This window comes from Elephas maximus, chromosome 7 (assembly GCF_024166365.1).
Source record: "Elephas maximus indicus isolate mEleMax1 chromosome 7, mEleMax1 primary haplotype, whole genome shotgun sequence".
Taxonomy (NCBI): Eukaryota; Metazoa; Chordata; class Mammalia; order Proboscidea; family Elephantidae; genus Elephas; species Elephas maximus.
In genome coordinates, this window is record NC_064825.1 from 20,374,705 (window position 1) to 20,397,846 (window position 23,142).

General features: G+C 36.4%; 1 protein-coding gene across 1 annotated transcript in view; it reads right to left on the reverse strand.

The window, feature by feature from the left end:
- CNTN5 (contactin 5) overlaps positions 1 to 23,142 on the reverse strand; it is a 573,072-nt gene that overhangs the window by 27,870 nt on the left and 522,060 nt on the right. The gene's annotated exons all lie outside the window — the stretch shown is intronic.

Consider the following 23,142-nt stretch of genomic DNA (forward strand, 5'->3'; position numbering starts at 1 on the left):
GTGGGAATTATAAGACCAGGGCAATAAAGGTCACACAAAAATGATGTCATACCTCAGTAAGGAAAAAAAAAAAAAAAAAATTCTAGCTGCACTGGCTGAAACACAATGAGAAATCTAAAATAATCCACATATTAGTTGTCTTTTCAGTGTGTAGGATTAAAAAGAAAAAAAGGGAAGAGTTGCTATTTCATAGTAAAATGGGATGGGACATGTAGGATGTAGCTAGATCTTGAAGCTGGCTATGTTAAAGAGCTAGGATTAATGAAAATCTGTCCTAAGAGCAACTGAAATTCTTTCAGGGATTTTAAGCAGAGGTGAGAGTGCGAATGTGCAAGTGAGATGATCTGATTTATATTTTGAGAAGATATACACAATAGACCAAAGTGTTTTCTTTTAAAGTATGGCTTAGTTATCTAGTGCTGCTATAACAGAAATACCACAAGTGGATGGCTTTAACAAAGAGAAATTTATTCTCTCACAGTCTAGTAGGCTAAAAGTCCAAATTCAGGGTGTCAGCTTCAGGGGAAGGTTTTCTTTCTGTCAGCTCTGGAGGAAGGTCCTTGTCATTGATCTTCCACTGCAGTAGGAGCTTCTCAGAGCAGGGACCCCTGGTCCACAGGATGCGCTATTCTCCTGGCTCTTGCTTCTTGGTAGTATGAGGTCCCCATTTCTCTCTGCTCGCTTCTCTCTTTTATATCTCAAAAGAGATTGACTTAAGACACTATCTAATCTTGTAGATCTAATCAATATAACTGTTGCTAATCCATCTCATTGCTATCATAGTGATAGGATTTACAACACAGGGAAATCACATCAGATGACAAAATGGCAGACAATCATACAATACTGGGAATCAGGACCCAGCCAAGTTGATAGATATTTTGGGGGGACACAATTCAATCCATGACAGTATATAAATCAGATCACCCTTCTGCTAAAACTCCAGTAGGTTCCACACTGCACCAAAAAATAAATTCCAAACTCTTCACCATGGCTTACAAGGCCCTACTTCATAGAGCCTCTGTGTGCTTCTCCAACCTCATCTTATTTCTCACCTCACTGTGCTCACCACCCTCCAGCAAACTGGGACTCAAACATTTCTATAATATTCCCAGTTTAGAATCTTTGAGCTTGTATGCCCACTGCCTTGAAGTTCTTTTCACAGCTCTTAAAATTGCTATTTCCTTCTTAGCTATTTTTTTCCCAAGTTTTGGCTGAACTGAAAAGCCTCATAGGCCACTATTATAAAGAAACTTACCTTCCCCTAATAAATTTCTCAAATTAATTTGAGTTTTATTAATAATAAGTACGATTTTTAAATATAATAATCTGTTCATGAAATTATCCTTAATTACCTTTTCATTTGTTGGTACATAGAAGGTACTCAATAATTAGTTTCAATGACTAAATGGTCACAATGTAGAAAACAGATTGGAAAGGGGTTAGAGTAGATACAGGAAGAGATTTAGGCATTTCCAGAGTCTAGGTAAGAAATGAGGATTACCTAGACTAGGGTTATGATGGTTGACATGGAGAAGTGAGAATGGAGTCAAGAGATATTTAGAAGATAAAATTAACACTTTGATGATGGATTAGGTATGGGGGTGACAAAAAGAATTGTTAAGAATAATTTTAATGATTTTAATATTTTCTGAAACAGTGGGGGAGGTTTCCATTTTAAACTTATGGCTTTTTTGGTTGTTGCTTTTTAGATATGACAAGGTTTCATTCTTCTTCTTCTTTTTGTTATTGCTTTTATCCCAATTATTCTTTCTTTTTTGCAGACACCTGGTTTATGAACCAAATCTCTTCGTGTCTGCCAGATTCCTTCTCATCTTAAAATAAAGTCTTCTTATTCATTTAGTTTACATTCTAGGACTATTTCTGAAGTTTGTACTCTGAAGCATGGCTTTAAATATTTAGTACTATCAAGTTTGCATTTTATTGTGTCCAATAAATATTTTATTTTAGTTACTTAGGTTTTGGTTTTATTGCATTCTCTTCATATCCTGGGTTGCTCTTTAAATATAGAAGAAATGTCTTCTTTATGTTATTGAGATCTAGGACCATATGTTTATAATTTTTCCTTTGAGTCATTAAGAAAATCTCTTATAGGAGAAAGAACTCGTATTAAGTGTTATCATGTGTTTTCTTCTTTCTTGTAGTGGAGATTTTTCTTTTGTTCAACCACCCTTGGATTTTAGCTGACTGGCCTTTAGTGGTGATCTGAAAAGGAGATGAGGTCTCATTTGAGTGGGGAGACACCCATCTCTAGATGATATCTCACAAACCAGTGGCCCATGTCGTGCAGGTGGATGGCAAATTATTGGTTATAAGTACAAGTGTTCACTTACATTCGTCAGGCAACACAAAGAAATCCTCCCAGGCCTGGGATGAAACTTAAAGCTTCATGTGTGTGACTTCAGTTTGTTTCATGGAAAAAAAAGATAAAGGAAAAGAAATCCAGAGGCCATTTCACTGCTTGCTTGAGCCTAGCAAATGGGATTTTAAGGCTGGGTCATTGTACAAAAATGAAAGGAAACAAAAACCTAGAAATAATACTAATAGTTTTATTTTATACCACTCATTACAATTATAATGAAGATGGGCTTTTTTTTTTTTCCTGTTTTTTGGATATTTTAATGAGAATTAAGGAAAGCTGGTTTTATATGTTTTCATTCAATTCACTGTTTTTCCTAAATTCAAAAGTTGTACCTAATGTAAGTTATGGATTAGAAAGCAGGTATTTCACTACTTGTCTACTTTCTGTAATAACTCCTCACTTTTGGATAGATTTTGAACCACTGAATACAGCTTTTTTTCCTAATAATGTCTAAATTATCTTTTACACTTCTCTTTTCTTAATGCAACACCTGAAATCAGCCATGTCCCTCTATTAAGAGTTTTAAAATTTTATACGTAGGGAGGACGTTTCCCATGGAAGATGAATTTGGTTATTAGGAAAACCCCTGCCTGCCTCAATTTCCAGATTCCTAGCCTCTTAAGTTTAGCATCAGATATAGTTCTTAAATTGGCTATTCACAATCAATATTCTGAGATATGCTGGCAGCGGTATTATCAGATTGCACGCATAAGATTTGCTTTGTGCCCATAGGTAATTTTACTATAAAGAATGCAATTTAATGAATCAAATAAGATAAATAAACAAAGCTTAAACTTTTGAATATTTATGAGACATTTCAACAGTGATTAGAGGATATGAGGTAAGGAAGTTTAAAATGCAGCAGGGACACAATAATAGATATAATTTAGTGAATAAATTTGTATTTATTTTTCCTAGAAGCTGTCACTACTATCTAAAGGAAATACGCTAAAGAAGACTGGAAAAAAAAAAAAAAGATAGGCTATAAATATAATTGAATTTGTTGTTAATACTTGTAGTTCAAGGAGCTCTAGTGGCGCAGTGGTGAAAGCGCTTGGATGCTAACGGAGGGGTCTGTGGTTCAAGCTCACCAATTGCTCTATGGGAGAAAGACGTGGCGGTCTGCTTCTGTAAAGATTACAGCCTTGGAAACCCTATAGGGCAGTTCTACTCTGTCCTGTAGGGTCACTATGAGTTTGAATCGACTCAGTGGCTATGGGTTTGGTATGGGTGCTTGTAGTTCAGTGTAGATCTTTTATAAATCTTAGTTCCCTTTCCTTATTTCCTTTTTTTCCTCAAATGTTCTAAAAGAGCATCCTGAAAAAAGAAAATTCTGGAAGAATTTTATTATAACTATGTACTTGAATATGTTTTGTGAGATGAACTGTACACATAATAAATAGGCTCTTAATACATACTAACTGAATGAAAGAATGAATGTTTTGATCTTAAGTAATACTTTGTGATAGAATAGTGCATATATTGAATCTCAATCTTTTAAAATAAACATGACTATGTACCTAACCATATTCTATGACATACTTTATATGAAGTGCTAAGGATGCAGAGAGATGTCTAAGGGGTGTATAGTCTTAATATATATATTAGAAAAGAAGACAGGGTGAAAATCAATGATGTGTCTATCATAAGAAGTTTAGGAAAAAACAATAAATTTTAAACCCAAACAAAGGAGAATGAAAGGCATAATAAACATGCAAGCAGTAATTAATAATGGGAAAGTGAACATAAATGAAAAAAGCTAAAGTCGATTATTTTAAAAGACAAAAAGGTGTAAATAACAAGAAATAAAGTACAAATTATCGATACCAGAAATGAAAATAACACCACAGAGCTTAGAGATATTAATATTAAAAAGATGATGATAGAAACAGTGGCTGAGGCAAGTGGTCATACGAACCAACCCCTGGCTGAGAATTATATCTTGGCAGGCAGCCGAAAGCATATAGAAGCTAGAGGAGAGTTTACTCTTGAAAGGCTGAGACTGCAACAGGTAAGAATTGTGAGTTTGTAGCTTTCTGTTTTGAGCGTATTCTCCAACCTCTATGATTATGGTGGCAGAAAACTGAAGTCTTAACCAGCTGTAAGCAGCAAAGGACAAGGTTCAATGAAGAAAAAGTAGCTGGAAATGTAAGGGGGGAAATTCAAGAAGTAAGAGAACTGTAGACATGGTGAGACTCTAAAGTACAAACTTGGAGCATAAATTGTTCGAATACTTGGCTGCCTGATATTCTTGCACAGAGAAATCCTGGGGGATGTGTTAAAAAATGTAGGCAGAGACCAAGAAAAATCTACTTTTAAAAGACAGAGTTGCTTTGGGTGAGATTTTTTTGAGTTTGCTGCCTTTTTTAGCTGAGTGCATACCCCAACCTGTGTGTGATCTGGAAGCAGCAAGGTGGGAATTTTTAAAGCAGTACTTATATTTTAGTGATTTTGTCTGACGTGTGTTGTATGCAATGATATAATGGCTGATATTTGCTTCAAAATAATACAGGATTGACTAAGCAAAGTTATATATGAAACATTCATTAGTTCATTATTGTGGAAGCTGAGTGTTGAGTGTATAAAAATTCACTATACTATTCTGTATATTTCACAATTGTTAAAAAATTTCATATTATAAAATTAAGAGAAATTTAAATTAAAAACAAAGATAACAGTTACAATAGCATCAACAATACAATAGGGATAAATCTAAGAAAAGATCTGTAAGACCTATATTGACAAGGATTAAAGATTTCCTAAGTAAACAGAGGAATATATCAAGATTATGGATTGGGAAACACCTACAAATTAAGAAAAAGACAGACAACCCAAAGAGTAAATGGGTCAAAGACTTGACAATTCACCACAGAAGATATTCAAATGAGCAAGAAATAGCATATATATTTAAAAAAACTCATTAATTGTCAAGGAAATGCAAATTTAAAACTACGATGATATACAATTATATACCCATTACAACGGCTAAAATGAGAAAGAAAGACATAAATAAGTGTTAATGAGGATGTGGCTCAATTGGAAATCTAATCCAGTAGTGGTGGGATAACATGAGAGTCACTTTGGATGACTGTGTTAACTGTTACATGAATATCCTGACCTAGAAATTTCATTCTTAGGTATATACTCAAAAGAAATTTGTACACAGGAACGCAACAATATGTACAAGATTGTTCATAGTGTTTCTATTAATAATAGACCTAAACTGGAAAGAACCCTCATGTCCAGAATGATGAAGTGTGGGATACTCATACAACGCAGTTTAAGAAAAAGCACGAAATAGAGTGAATCTTCCCAATACCATGATGAATGAAAATATAAGACATAAAAAGCTTCATGTATCGTATTTTTACGCAAATAACGCACATTTTCTACCTTTGCCAACCGCTCCCTCCCACCATGAGGTATCCTCATAAGCGCTACTATGCCAATCTCTTTTACGTTTCTGTAAAAAAATTAGCATAGCATGGTTATGAAAATACCTCATGGAAGGAGGGAGCTGTTCCCAAACAAATGTAGAAGGTGCACATTATTGTGTAAAAATATGGTATACTATAGTAAAAAACAAAACAAAACAACTGGCAAAACCAATTATCGGTATTAGCTAAGTCAGTATCATGTTTTTTTGCGGTGGTAGTGGTGGTGGTGAGAATGGGAATAGTGACCGAAGGAGACAAGAGATTTGTCTCTGGGTTTTAGTAGTGTTACATTTTAGGACCTTGATATAAGAATTATACTTACGTTTAAAAAATCTTGCCTTTTTTAAAGTAAGTTTTAGCCTTTAATAATTAGCAATTAGACAATTAGTAATTGGAATTCTTATAATGTTAAGTATGTCTTTTGTTAAGATTATTTTTTCTTTTTGTGTTCAAGTGCTTTATAAAATTCCTCCATTTCCTATTATGTGAGTATCTCTAAGCCACACATATTGCTAGGTGTTTAAGATATAGCCCCAGCCTTCAAGAGGAAGAAAATTTTGCTGCAATTTGATAATTCTCAAATGGGTTCTCAGAGATGTCAACAAAATTGTTCAAATATTTATAAAATGAAAATGAATGAGCTGATGTGTACATTTGTGATTTCACCATTTCTATGGATGCGCTGCATGTACTTGTATGTTATGTAATTATGGGTGAGACTTTGGATGGAAGTGTGAGGAACTTAACATATTTCGGGGATGAGAAAACCCCTTTTTAGAAGTGGTATGGTAAATTTACATCTCTGTCAAGGAATGAAAAAATAGGAAATATTTCCAAATATGATAAAAGGTATTATCAACACTTTTGGGTTCTTTTTGCAGATAAAAGAATATATTCAGGCAAATATTCAAGTATTCTTAAAAACGAAATGAAGCAGTAACCAAAGCAAGCCCGTTGCTGTCAAGTGGATTCTGACTTATAGAGACCTTAAAGGACAAAGTAGAATGCCCCATAGGGTTTCCAAATAGTGGCTGGTGGATTCAAACAGCTGACCTTTTGGTTAGCAGCCATAGCTCTTAATCACAGTGCTACCAGGGCTCCAAATAAAATAAAATAAAAGCTTATGTAGACATTTTAATAGAAAAACTTAAAAAGTAGTTTGGGTTGGAGAATTTCTTCCATTAAGCAATGCATTTTAGAAAGAAGAAGAAGAAAAAAATATTCGGCTGAGTGCTTTCAGAAAAAATTCTGTGTAGCAGCCTTTCAAAAGAATAAAGGAACAGGTTAAGCAACTGAAATGTCACTTCAATTTGCTTTTGATCTGCTGATTTTTGTGAAAAGCATAGTTTTAGTTCAACTAAGAGCCTATGAAAATAACCCAAGAATGAAATCTAATGATAGGGACATAAAAGCTATTTGATTTAAATCAGAGTTTACAGAGTTTCAGGAAAGAAAGGGTAGCACTGGCATCTTATTTTCTTCTTACTGTTTAGTTTTTTATGTTCTTATTTTTATATAGTCATAATAAAAAGCCAAAGAGAATCCTTAAAACAGCTGTTACCCACTTACCACATGGAAGTTAAACATTTTCTGTATAGCCTTTTGGTGACTCTGGCTTCATTTCAACTTCCTTTTCCCCTTTAATTTCTATCTAAAATTCCTTTTTTTTTTTTTTTTGTATGCACATATAGTTTTCCTTCTCTCAGTACATGAATTAAATGCAGTGAATGGCATGAGTGATTGTCAGACAACAGTGAGGCCCATTTTTTTTCTTTTTTTTTTGTCTCCTGCTCTGATGATTAGCAACAGATCATAAAGTAAAGAACAACAATCTCATGCCTTCTCCCCTTAAGAAATCCCAGCACAACTTATTTTATAGACCAAAACACAATTGGTGCTTTCTTCAGTGTGCTCAATAAATGGAAATAACTTTAGTGACATGTCTAAAATGAACTTCTGGAGGGGAGAAGCCAACAGCCATGATGGCGGATTAATCAGATGCACCATATTGTCCCCCTGCAGCAAAGACCTGAAAAACCAATTGAAACAGGCGCAAATAACAATCCTGGAACCCTAAACAACAAAAAAGAAGGATAAAGAACTGAACTGAACACTGAGTGGAAGGAAGAACTGAATGAACACAGTGAACGAGGGGTAACAAGGAACAGAGGGGCTCTATCAGCCATCCCAGCTCAACGTGGCCATCTTAAGACAAAGCCAATAGTGACCATGGGTGAGGAAAACAGGGAGGCAATTTCATGGCATCCCCATAAGAGATAGAGACACTGTATAGACACACCCGTAGAGAAACAAGGTGAGCGGATCATGATCAGGATCTAAGGAAGGAAAACACAGAAAGGACAGCGAGAAATACAAGGAACCTGACATCCATGGAGGAGGGAAGAAACCAGGATTCAGCGCTATATATACTCACAAGTGGCGGTACCTGACCTCTGGGGTGAGTGGCATGCATAAGGATGTGAATCGTGGAGTATTGGCAGGAGATCTTCCACCTGACTGGACCCTGGGCTGCCCCCCACCTCCCCATCCTTGCACTAGGTCAGGGGCATGTCTCAATTTTTGGCTGCAGCAGACAAGAAGTGCCCTGGCAGTCACATCTGCTAGCTAGGGGGGTGTACACTCCGTTCCCCTCCCCTCCTGATCAGAACTGAAGCCACCCCACCCACCCAATCCTATATAACACCCTTTCTGGCTCACCTGACCAGTTGTGGTAGGCATGCTTCTACTCACACACCCACCTGCCACCTACACCGCCCCAGGCACAGCAAAAGGCAGTGATTGCACACATGTGCACATGCCCACTTGCCACTGGTGCCCCACCAGGCCCAGTGCGAGAAGGTGGCAGTGTGACTGCATGTATGCATGCCCACCTCTACCTCCCCCTTTCCACAACTCAACAAGAGGCAGCAGTGGCACAACTGTGCATGTGCACACCCAATGCTTGCCTTCCTTTTCCTCCATCAGGCAAGGGGTGGCAACCACATCCCCCTTAGCCAGCCACACCTGCCACCCTATCCACTTGGTGAGTGACACTGCTTGCTCCTGCACCACCAGACCAACAAAAATGGCAACCAGTGCCTGGCCAATCTGCTGTCAGTTACCCACATGACCAGCAAACTGAGACCCATGCTTACACAGTCAGCCTCTATCCTGCCCACCTGGAGACAGGTGGTGAGTGCTCCAGTATGGCCAGACTAGTGACCAGAGTAGCATGCCCATCTCACCGGCCTGAATACAACAAAACAAAACAAAACAATCAGGATGCAGCAAACATACAATTAATAAATAAATATAATAACACCTTAATGCCTTAGAGACAACAGATAATATCAAATCACCGAAAGAAGCAGAACATGGTGGCTTCAGGAAGTGACTAGGATAAAGAACCAGAAAGCTTCCCTGAGAAAGAAATGGCAATGGAACTACCTGATAAGGAATTCAAAATATTTATATGTAGGGTTCTCCAAGTGATCAAGAAAGAGATTAAGGAAAACACAAACAAAACACTAGCCTAATTCAGGAAAATAATACAAGAGAAAAATGACAAAATAATTAAAAACTATACTAAAACAGCAACTAGCAAACCAGAACATTAACAATAAAATTTCAGAAATAGACAATTTAAAGGAAGGACAAAGGGGAAGAATTGAGTGAATGGAAGACAGAATCAATGAAATGGAAGACAAATCCCTTAACACTAATTTGTTTGTAGAACAATCAGAAAAAACAATGAAGAAAAATGAAGAAACCCTAAGAGTTATGTGGAACACTATCAACAGGAATAATTTATGTGTGATTGGGATTCTAGAACAGGAGCAGACAATTCTCAGAATTTTTGAGGATTTGTTCATAGAAAACTTCCCTAATATCACGGAAGACAAGAAGATATGCATCCAAGAAGCACAGCGAGCCACATACAGGATAGATCCCAAAAGAAAATCACCAAGACATATCATAATCAAACTTTCTAAAACTAAAAAGAAAGAAAGAATCCTGAGAGCAGCTTGGGAAAAATGAAAGATTATCTATAAAGGGAACCAATAAGACTAAGCTCTGATTTCTTGACAACCAATAAGACTAAACTCTGATTTCTTGACAGAAACCATGCAGGCAGGAAGGTAATAGGATGACATATATAAAGCATCAAAAGAAAAAATTACCACCCAGGAATTATATATCCAGCAAAATTGTCTCTCAAATAGAATGGTGAAATAAGGATATTTCAAGATCAACAGAAATTAAGAGAATTTGTAAAAATCAGTCCAACCTTACAAGAAATATTAAAGTCCATTGGACAGAGAATGAACAACATAAGACAACAACCTGACACGTGACAACATTAGTCAGATACCAACCTAGATAAATAATCCTCAAAAATAAAATGAAGCTGCACTGAAAACAGGAAACTAGAGATGTCAATCTGTAATTTCAGAAGAAAAAAGGGGGAATAAATGGTGTAATTTTAGAACTTCCATATGGAGAGAGAGTCAAGGCAATATCAAGAAATAAAAGACTGCTAAAAAATTAAAAAGGAAAAACAGCTTTAAAGTTAGGATAATGAAGTTGAACTTCAAGGTAACCACAAAGAAAATTAACAAACCTACTCATTTAAGTAAAAAAGAGGAAAATCATAAAGACTTGGAAAACACAAAATCAACAACAAAGAAATTGAAAAGAAAATCCACAAATGAAAAGAATTTAGTACAGAAAATTATGTGGAACAAAGAAAGGGTCAACACCACCAAAAAACAAAAGCGTAACAAAATGATGAGAGTCAATTCGTATCTATCAATAATCACAGTGAATGTAAATGGTTTAAATGCACCAGTAAAGAGACAGAGAATGGTAGCATGGATTGAGAAAAACAAAAAACTATCAATATGCTGTCTACAAGAGATACACCTTAGACACAAAGATATAGATAAACTAAGAATAAAATCATCGAAAAAAATATCAAGCAAACAGTAACCAAAAAAGAGAAGAAGTGGCAATATTGACCCCTGATAAAATAGACTTTAAGACAAAATCCACCTTAAAAGATAAGGAAGGATATTATACAATGATGAAAGGGTCAATCCACCAAGAGATCATAACCATGATAGATACACATGCACCCAAAGACAGAGCTCCAAAATACACAAAACAAACTCTAACAGTACTGAAAAGAGAAGTAGACAGTTCCACAATAAAAGCAGGAGACTTCAACACACCACTTTGGGTGAAGGACAGAATAATTAGAAAGAAACTCAAGAAAGATACAGAAGATCTAAATGTCAGAATCAGCCAACTCAACATCATATGCAGAACACTCCACCCAATAGCAGCAAAGTATGGATTATTTTGCTATGCACATGGAACATTCTCCAGAACAGACCATATTTTAGGCCTCAAAGCAACCCTCAATAAAATCCAAAACATCGAAATAATACAAAGCATTTTCTCCGATCACAACGCTATAAAAGTAGAAATCAATAACAGGAAGAGCAAGGAAAAAAATCAAATACAGGGAAACTAAATAACACCTTGCTTAAAAAACATTGGATAATAGAAGAAATCAAAGGTGAAATAAAAAAATTTCTGGAATCAAACAAAAATGAAAACACAGCATATCACAACCTTTGGAACACAGAAAAGCGGTGTTCAGATGTCAATTTATAGCAATAAATGTACACATCCAAAGAAGAAGAAAGGGCCAAAATCAAAACATTAACCCTACAACTTGAACAAATAGAAAAAGAGCACCAAAAGAAGCTCGTAGCTGCCAGAAGAAAGAAAATATTAAAAATTAGAGTGGAAATAAATACGACAGAAAACAGAAACCAACAGGACTTTTTGAAAGGATCAGTAAAATGGACAAACCACTGGCAAAATTGACAAAAGAAGGAGAAAATGAAAATAAGGCAAATAAGAAATGAGGTAAATAAGAAACAGAACAAACTGAAATAAAATGAATTATAACAGAATACTAAGAAAAATTATGCTCTGAAAAATTTGAAAACCTAGATGAAATGGTCAAATTTCTGAAAACACACTACCTATCTAAACTAACAAAAACTGAAGAAGTAGAAAATATGAAGAGACCATAAAAAAAGAATTTGAAGTGGCCATAAAAAAAATTCCCAAAATAAAAAGCCCTGGCCCAGATGGGTTCACTAGAGAATTCTACCAAACATTCAGAGAACTGACATTAATAATGCTCAAACTATTCTAGAACATAGAAAAGGAAGGAACATTCCCAAATTCATTCTATAAAGCCAGCATAACCCTGATATGTATTGGAAGTCCTAGCTAGAGCGATAAGAAAGAGAAATAAAGGACATTCTAAGACAGAATGAACAAATCTGTTTTGGAAGAAGTACAGCCAGAATGCCCCTTAGAAGCAAGGATGGCAAGGCTTCGTCTCACATACTTTGGACACATTATCAGAAGGCATCAATCCCTGGAAAATGACATCATACTTGGTAAAGGGTCAGTGAAAAAAGAGGAAGGCCCTCAATGAAGTGGATTGACACAATGGCTGCATCAATGGGCTCAAGCATAACAATTATGAGGATGGTGCAGGATGGGGCAGTGTTTTGTTCTGTTGTACCCACGGTTGCCATGAGTTGGAACCAACTTGATGGCACCTAAAAACACAACAAATCAGTAAGGAAGAAGTCAAACTATCCCTGTTTGCAGACAATATGATCCAACACCTAAAAAATCCCAGAGATTCCACAAGAAGGCTACTGGAAGTAATAAAAGGATTCAGCAAAGTGGCAAGGTACAAGGTCAACATACAAAAATCAATTGGATTCCTCTACACTGACAAATAGAACTCCAAAAAGAAAATTAGGAAAGCTATACCACTTATAATTTTTTTTTTTTAGTATACCACTTATAATAGCCCCCTAAAAGATAAAATACTTAGGAATAAATATAACTAGGGACATAAAAGGCTTACACAAAGAAAACACTAAAACACTATTGCAAGAAACCAAAAGGGACCTTCATAAGTGGAAACACATTCTATGCTTATGGATAAGAAGATTTAACACTGCGAAATTGTCAATACTACCCAAAACGATCTATAGCTACAATGCATTCCCGATCCAAATTCCAACAACATTCTTTAATGAGATGGAAAAAAACAATCACCAACTTTATATGGAAAGGAAAGAACCCCTGGATAGTGAAGCACCATTGAAAAAGAACAAAGGAGGAGGCCTCACACTTCCTGATCTCAGAATCTATTATACAGCCACACTAGTCAAAACAGCCTGGTACTGGTACAATGACAGACACGTAGACCAAAGGAACAGAATTGAGAACCCAGAAGTAAACCCATCCACCATGTACGCTTGATCTTTAACAAAGGGTCAGAGTCCATTAAATGGACAAGAGATAGTCTCTTCAACAAATATGCTGGTAAAACTGAAAAAGGAAACAGGATCCATTCCTCACACCAAACACAAAAACCAATTCAAAATGGATCCAAGGCCTAAATGTAAAACCTGAAACTATAAAGATCATGAAGGAAGACATAGGGGACCTAATACATGGCATAAATAGAATATCAAGCATAACTAAAAATGCAAAAATTCCAGAAGATAAAATAGATAACTGGGACCTCCTAAAAATTAAACACTTATGCTTGTCAAAAGTCTATACCAAGAGAGTAAAAAGATAATCTACAGACTGGGAAAATTTTTTTGGCTATGACATATCTGATTAAAATTTAATCTCTAAATATATAGAAAACTTCAACAACTCAACAACAAGAAGACAAACAACCCAATCATAAAATGGCCAAAGGACATGGAGAGACACCTCTCCAAAGAGGACATTCAGGCGGCCAACAAATACATGAAAAGATGCTCGAGATCATTAATCATTAAAAAATAGAGAGATGCAAATCAAAACTATGATGAGATACCATCCATCTCACTCCTGCAAGAATGGCACAGACGGAAAAAACAAGGTGAGGTTGTAGGGCGACTGGAACTCTCATACACTGCAGGTGGGAGTGTAAAATGGTACAACCACTATGGAAAATGATATTGTTGTTGTTGTTAGGTGCCCTTGAATCAGTTCCGACTCATAGCGACCCTATGAACAACAGAATGAAACACTGCCCAGTCCTGTACCATCCTCACAATCATTGTTATGCTTGAGCCCATTGTTGCAGCCACTGTGTCAACCCATCTCTTTGAGGGTCTGTTTTTGACTGACCCTCCACTTTACCAATCATGATGCCTTCCTCCAGGGACTGATCCCTCCTGATAACATGTTCAAAGTATGTGAGACTAAGTCTTGCCATCCTTGCTTCTAAGGAGCATTCCTGTTGCACTTCTTCCAAGATAGATTTGTTTGTTCTTTCAATGTTTGTTCGCCAATACCACAATTCAAAGGTGTCAATTCTTCTTCCATCTTCCTTATTTGGCTGCAGATATTTTTACATACATATTTGTATGCACAGCATGTATATTCATATATATAATAAAGCACACAGGGGACACATTCATAGAAGCTTCCTTGACACAACCAAACACCTCGCAGTACTGAGTCGTTGGGGCTGAGGGCTACAGACCATGGTCTCAGGGGACGTCTAGGTCAACTGGCATAACATAGTTCTTAGGGGAAATAGTCTCCATCCTACTTAGGTGAGTAGCGTCTGTGGTCTTAATAGCTTGCAAGCGACCATCTAAGATACAACTACTAGTCTCATCTCGTCCAGAGCAAAGAAGAATGAAGAAAATCAAAGACACAAGGAAGTAATTAGTCCAAAGGACTAATGGACCACATGAACCACAGCCTCCACTAGCCTCAGACCAGAAGCACTAGATGGTGCCGGGGTACCATTACTGACGACTCTGACCAGGATCACAATAGGGGGTCCTAGACAGAGTGGGAGAAAAATGTAGAACAAAATTCAAATTCACAAAAAAGACCAGGCTTACTGGTCTGACGGAGACTGGAGGAACCCCCGAGACTATGGCCTCTAGGCATCCTTCTAACTCACAGCTGAAGCCACTCCCAAAGTTCACTTCAGCCAAATATCAGACAGGTGTAGAAAACAAACAATAACATAAATATGCTCCTTAGAATGATCAAGTATACAAGATCAATGGGCAACACCAGCCCAAAAGCAAAGATGAGATGATAGGAAGGGGCAGGAAAGATGAATGGAAACAGGGAAGTCAGGGCAAAATGTGACAACACATTGTGGGGATTGCAATTAATGTCACAAAATAATTTGTGTATAAATTATCAAACGGGAGACCAATTTGCTTTATAAACTTATACCTAAAGCACAATAAAATGTTCAAAAATAAATAAACAAAATGAACTTCTTAGTTACACATACTCTGGGAGTTCTAATATTCACACATGCAAGTCCTGCCCAAGAAAAAGAATAGCTAGGGGTAGCTTTTAGTGAAAAACGTAAAATGGGACTAGTTGTTTTGTCTTTCATTCCTTTTTAATAATAGGCACAAAAAGTTCAGAATTAAACTAGGACACTCTGTGCTTGTCACTCTGCTATAAAAATACTATGTTGCTTATTGCTGGAATTACTCCAGCCATAAAATGCAGATAAAAATATAGTTAATAATATTCTTACAAAATGGCCAGAATAAATTCAAGTACCACAAGCTTGGCAATTGTGGGGTTCTTTCTTCTAAGGCAGAATAGATAACATAATATTAAAAAAGTTACATCTAGTGAAAAAAAGTATGTTTCTTCTATTAAGTAAATAAATATTTTAGTTATTTATTATTTTATTTAGGAAAATTGAGGACATTTTATGGACAGAAATATATACCCATGCAAAAAGAGAAATTTATATCCACACAAAGCGTTGTTGTTGTTAGGTGCCGTCGAGTCGGTTCCAACTCATAGTGACCCTGTGTACCACAGAATGAAACACTGCCCGGTCCTGCGCCATCCATAAAATTGTTGTTAGGCTTGAGCTCACTGTTGCAGCCACTATGTCAATCCATCTCCTTGAGGGTCTTCTTCTCTTCCGCTGACCCTGTACCTTACCAAGCATAATGCCCTTCTCCAGGGACTGATCCCTTCTGACAACATGTCCAAAGTATGTAAGACGCAGTCTCACTATCCTTGCTTCTAAGCAGCATTCTGGTTGTATTCTTCCGAGACAGATTTGTTCTTTCTTTTGGCAGTCCATGGTGTATTCAATAATCTTTGCCAACATCACAATTCAAAGACATCAATTCTTTGGGTTTCCTTATTCGTTGTCCAGCTTTCACATGCATGTGATGCAACTGAAAATACCATGGCTTGGGTCAGGCGCACCTTAGTCTTCAAGGTGACATCTTTGCTCTTCAACACTTTAAAGAGGTCCTTTGCAGCAGATTTGCTCAATGATTTCTTGACTGCTGCTTCCATGGGTGTTGATTGTGGATCCAAGTAAAATGAAATCCTTGACAACTTCAGTCTTTTCTCCATTTATCATGATGTTGCTTTTTCGGTTCAGTTGTGAGGATTTTTGTTTTTTTTATGTTGAGGTGTAATTCACAATGAAGGTCTTTGATCTTCATTAGTAAGCGCTTCACTTTCAGCAAGCAAGGTTGTGTCATCTGCATAATGCAGGTTGTTAATGAGTCTTCCTCGAATCCTGATGCCCCATTCTTCTTCATATAGTCCAGCTTCTTGGAAGACTAGGAAGAAGGACCCGGAAGTCTACTTCTGAAAAGAATTAGCCAGTGAAAACCTTATGAATAGCAGCGGAGCACAAAGTATTGGCATGGATTTATTCCCACTAATGTTTCTTTAGAGAATCAGGATGCTAGAGGAATCTTGGGGTAATTATGGACAGAAGAATTGTATTGTTCCAATGTCTTTCTCTCTCTTTCATTTATTGAAATCTCTCATAAACCTGTCTCAGTCTTAGACTGTGAGTTTTTTAAGGGCAGAAAAAACTATATTTTATGATTTTCTACATTTCCAGTGCCTCGCACAGTGTCTGATGCTTAACAAATGTTTGATGGTGAATGAATGAATCATCCAACATTCTATTATCACACAATTTACTTTGTTGTTCTCCGGATCTGGGAAAAGCAGAGAAGAGATTATGAAATTTGGCATTATGTCTTCTTTATTCACTCTTCTCACCAGACTGGTGTCTGGTCTGATTTTGTATGCACAGGAATATCCTGGTAAACTCTGAAAAGCTTGAGGGGCTTTGCTCTAGAGTACAGACATTACCATTTATAGGACATTTAATGCTGGCAGAATCATAAATTCAAAACTGAACGTAATAATTTACTTGTATTGGCCAATGACAGGGATGGCAATCCAGATGGAACAGTCATGGTTATTCATGAGCCAAGCTCATTCAATAAATATTGCCCATTTTCAGTTTTCAATCATGCTGCACATCAGAAGTTAGAAATTCCATATATCTCAACGTCAATGTTTTCTACATTCAGTCTCTACAGTCATGAAATTTCAAATAACTTTAATGTCCCAGCCCAGTAAGTAACCAAAATTCTCAAATGGGTGGTTCCAAGATGGTGTCAACAAAATTGTTCAAATATTAGTAAAATAAAATGAGATGGTCTGATGTCTACATATGAAACTTTATTTATTATTTCTTCAGATAGTCATTTTTGTGAGGTATACTAGACTTACAGAAGGCTGTCTATAAAAGCTTATTGTAAAGAAAACAGCACCTTCTTTCTTTTTCACTGTGCAGTTCTCATCTAGCCTAACTGTAACATTTAGAAATGCCTGTGGATGGGCTCATTTAGAAATGAAAAGGGATGATATCACTAAAATGTCCTCAAGCCCTTTACCATTAAAGCCATTGTCTGGTGGGCTATGGGCTATCACCATTCTGATCTTGTCTTTATGCATAGTTATTGCTACCATTTTAATTTCCATGGCTATTCGCTTAGGTAGAATAATTAGTCAATGTAATAACAACAGCAACAAAAAATCAGTCAAAATTATTAGTGACTGTTTGACTTGAATTAATTGGTTAATGTATTTAAATGTATAGTGTCAGTTGCAGACGAACATACAGCTTAAGTACAGCTTAAGTCAAAATGCTTGGCTCACTCTTTTAAACCAATTAAGATATAAATGTAAACTTCCTTGTAAAAGGCAAAAATGCTATATGGCCATGTCAGTAGGTTATTGACAGGAGGTATCAAGACAAGCATCTGACTGAAACCCTTACTGCTGTCCTATAGGGGCTGCTTACGTTAGGGAAAAGAGTTTCAAAACAAAATCACCAAGTAGAAGGAGCTACCAGGAGTTTAATCAAGACCTTAGGCTGAGGTAAGAAAAAAAAACCCAAAACAAAAAGCAAACCCAAAATAAACAAAAACAAAAGAAAGATACAGAAATAATCCCCTTGCTAGACTGTGATCTTCATAAATACAGGGATGCTGTCTATTTTGCTTATTGTTTTGGCCCAAGCACCACAAACAAGAAAATAGCAGGCACTCAATAAATATTAGGTGAATGAAAAAATGACTGAATGAAGGAATAACAAATAAGATTTAGGCAAAACACACAGAAAGCCAGGTCAGGAACATATGAAGTCAGAATTTGAATGTCAAACCTGAATCACAATAAAAGCCATTAGAGTCAGGTTGCTACTCAGTTATGGAGCATCTGCAGTCAGACTCAGAACCTGCGAGAACACACCGGTAGGTACTTGGTAGAAGAGATCAGGTAAGGGTGTAAGAGCCTTAAGAACTTTACTGCCCTTGATTATGTTTGTCTTTTATCTAAATGACCCTTACTCAGAGTAGCCTTCCATGAATAGCAGAAGAGAAAATACAAAGTTTTTAAAGTGACATGAGCCACAAATATGTTCCAGCTTGATTACTGATTGAGAAGAATGCATTGAGGTGTTAATACCACACCATGTACTCCAGAGATACAATTGTCAATACCAAAGTGGCAGGTAAGTATGTGCTTTACGGAAAACGTATCCTAAAAGGAAACAAATACGTTTCATGCCTTCAGAAATGATTTTTCATTTATTTCCACTATTATTCCTTCTATGTAAAGGGGAATTTCTCATAAAAATCTCATATTGACATTTTTCAACAGCTTTTTTTTCTGATACTAAAATAGTTTTCTGCAGTGGTTAATTAGACTGACTTATTATAATCGGCAGGTGTAAAAACATATTCAGATGTTGAGTATGGCTCTTAATTGTTTCCGTTACCAATATTGGAGAGTTGTGATTCTCATCTATATCAAAATATCTTGAAATCCACACAGAAGACTGAGAATTCCACATAAATAAAGGTGATATGGGCTGAGAGGTGTGAATTGGGTCCCCTCTTTCAAAATTATTGCCACTAATTACTCTTTATGGGGCAGTAGTATTATTAGGGGTATTAGATGGTTGCAACTGGAAGTAAATAAGCTGACAATGCATGTGATTTTGATAACCGATTTGATTATGGAAGATAATCTTTTCCCAAGATCTTCTCAAGATCACCAGTAACCTCTAAATCAACAGGCATTTTTTCTGCCTTCATCTCATTTGATCTCTTAGAAGCTTTAGACACAGTTGACCATTTTGTTCTTTTTAACCAAATCTTTTTTAGTTTATTTGAACCATCTGGTACTTGGTTTTCTCTCTACTATATGATCTCTCTTTGATTGTCTCCATTGTTGAGTTTTTCTCTTCAGCTGAACCTCTAAATGCCCAGGGCACAGCCTAGTTTACTGTTCCCCTCTCCTCCCCTCCCCTCTATTCTCTCCTCCTCTTTTTTCCTATCTACATTTTGTCCTTAGGTGCTTTCATCCAGGAGCATGACTTTAAATACCACTTTTATGACTATTACTTTATGACTTCAACCTTGGTCTCTCAATTCCAAACTCCTATATTATACTGCCTACCTTATTTGTCCTCTTAAGATTTCTAATACCCGCCCAGTGCCGTCGAGTTGACTCTGACTCATAGTGACCCTATAGGACAGAGGAGAACTGCCCTATAGAGTTTCAAAGGAGCATCTGGTGGATTCGAACTGCTGACCTTTTGGTTAGCACCTGTAGCACTTATAGGCATCTCTAATTTAATGTGACCAAAACAGAACTCTTGATTTCCCACCTTCAAATCCATTCTTTATCCAGTTTTCCCCACTTTTGTAAATGGTATCAGTGTTCACTCATTTGGCCAAGCCAGCAATCTAGGAATCATCATTTTCCTCACCTCCATACTGGCTCAGTCAACAAATTTCACCAGCCCTGTCTCTGAAATGTTCACTTTTCTACAATTCTAGTGCTATGACCAAAGTTCCAGTCAACAACATTTCTTTTTCTTTTTTTTTTTAATTGTGATAAAATTCACATAACATAAAACGCACCATTTTTTAAGATGTTCATTTCGGTGGGTTTTGGTATATTCACTATGTTGCGCAACCATCATCACTAATTTCAGAACATTTCTATCTCCCCCAAAAGAAACTCTGTACCTATTATCAGTACCAATTTCCTCCTCCTCCCATTCCTTGGGAACCACTAATCTACTCTCTGTCTCTCTGGATTTTCTTATTCTGGGCATTTCACATAAATGGGATCATACAAAATACAGACTTTTGTGTCTGATTTCTTTCACGTAGCCTAATGTTTTCAAGGTTCATACATGCTGTAGCATACAACAGTACTTCATTTCTTTTTATGGCTTAATAATATTTCATTGTATGAATACACCACATTTTGTTTTTCCATTCATCACTTGATATACCTAGTAGTGGAATTGCTGGGTCATATGGTAATTCTATGTTTAACTTTTTGGGAAACTGAAAACTGTTTTTCAAAGTGGCTGCACCAATTTATATTCCCACCAGCAATGCATAAGGGTTCCCATTTCTCCCCATCCTCTCCAACACTTATTATTTTCCTTTTTTGTTGATTATAGCCATTCTAAGAAAAAACCAAACCAAACCCAGTGCCGTCGAGTCAATTCTGACTCATAGTGACCCTATAGCCATTCTAAAATAGTGGACGTGAAATGATATTTCATTGTGGGTTTGGCTTGTATTTCCCCAAGGACTAATGATGTTGATCATATTTGCATGTGCTTATTGGCCATTTGCATGTCTGCTTCAGAGAAATGTCTACTCAAATCCTCTGCCAATTTTTCAGTTGGGTTATTTGCCTTTTTATTGTTGATTTATGAGTTTTTTTTTAAATATATTCTAGATACTGGGCCCTTATCAGATATAAGATTTGGAAAAAAAATTTTTTTTCTATTCTTTGGGTTATCTTTTCATTTTCTTGATACTGTTTTTTTTTTTTTAAATTGACTATCAAATACTTTTTTTGTGTGTGGTAAACAGCCCCGGTAGTGCAAATGGTTAAGTCCGCGGCTGGTAACGAAAAGGTTGGCAGTTCAAACCTACCCATTGGTTCTACTGGAGAAAGACCTAGCGATCTGCTTTCATAAAGAATATGGCCAAGAAAATCATATGGAACATTTCTACTCTGTTACATGGGGTTGCTATGAGTTGGAATCAACTCAGTTGTACCTAATAACAACAACAAGGTATATACACAACAAAATATTTATCATTTCAACATTTTTACATGTTCAATTCAGTGACATTAATTACATTCATCATGTCATGTTACTGTTGTCACTATCCATTTCCATTTTTTCCATCACTCTTAACAAAAGCTCAGTGCCTCTTAAACGATGAATTCCTCTTTCCCTCTCCCTCTCATCTCTGATAACCACTAGTAAGCTTGATCTCTATACATTTATCTATTCTAGACATTTCATAGAAGTGGGATCATACAATATTTGTTCCTCTGTGACAGACATTTCATTTAGTATAATGTTTTCAAGGTTCATCCATGTCGTAGTGTATATCAGGACTTCATTTCTTTTTATGGTAGAGTAATAGTCTATCATTTTCATTGGCTGCTTTTTGGAAGTAGATCACCAGACCTTTCTTCCTAGTCTTTCTTAGTTTAGTCTGGAAGCTCCGCTGAAATCTGTCCATCACTGGTAACTATGCTGGTACTTGAAATACCAGTGTTATAGCTTCCAGCATCATGGTCACCACAATATGAAAAATTTACAAGTGAGTAATCTTTGAAGGTCAAAGACTACAGCCTTCAATACGAATCACACATGAACGTGAAGAAAACAAAAATTTTCACAACTGGACTGATAGGCAACATCATGATAAAGAAAAAACAAGTGATTAACAATTTCATTCTACTTGGATGAAAGCATCCACGGAAGCAAAAGTCTAGAAATCAAAGGACATGTCGAAAGTAGAATATCTGCTGAAAAAATCCTCTTTAAAGTTTTAAGAAAGATGTCATTTTGATGACTAAGGTGCACCTGATCCAAGGCTTGGTCTTTTCAATCTCCTCATATGCATGCAATAATTGGAAAATGAAAAAGGAAGCAGAAGCATTGACACATTCAAATTGAGGTGTTGGCAAAGGCTACTAAATATACTATGAACTTCCAGAAGAATGGCCAAATCAGTCTTAGAAAAAATAACCAGAATACTCCTTAGAAGTCTTAAATGGTAAGGCTCTGGCTCACTTATTTTGGACACGTCATCAAGAAAGACTAATCTCTAGAAAAGGATATCATATTTAGTAAAGCAGAGGGTCAGTGAAAACAAGGGAAACACTCAATGAGATGCATTGACATAATAGTCACAACAATGGACTCAAACATGCCAAGGATCATGAAGATGGCACAGCACCATTCTGTTATACATAAGGTCACCATAGTTAAAGGTGACTTCATTGCAACTAAAAACAACAGCCACATTTTGTTGATCCATTCATCTGTTAATGGACCTTTGGGTTGTTTCCATGTTTTGGCTATTGTGAACAGTGCTGCAAAGTACAATTGTTGTGCAAGTTATATGTTTGTATTCCCGCTTTCAAAGATAGTGTCTTTTGATACACAGAGTTTTTATAAAGTAAAATTTATCTATGTTTTCTTTGGTTGCTTGTGCTTTTTGGTGTCATATTTGAGAAACCATGCATTGCCTAATTCAAGGCGATGCAGATATGCACCTACGTGGCCTTCTGAGGGTCTTTGTAGTTTTAGCAGTTATATTTAGGTCTTTGATTCATTTTAGTTAATTTTTATTTATGGTATGATACAGGTATCCAAACTCATTCTTTAATTTTTTTTTTTTTTTAATTGGATATCCAGTGGTCTCAGGATCATTTGTTGAAAAGACTGAATGGTCTTGTTACCTTTGTCCAATACAGTTAACCGTAGGTGAATTTATTTCCAGACTGGCCAAGCAAGGCAAGAATGAGAGCTGGATGAGAAGAAGGGATCTCGTTACC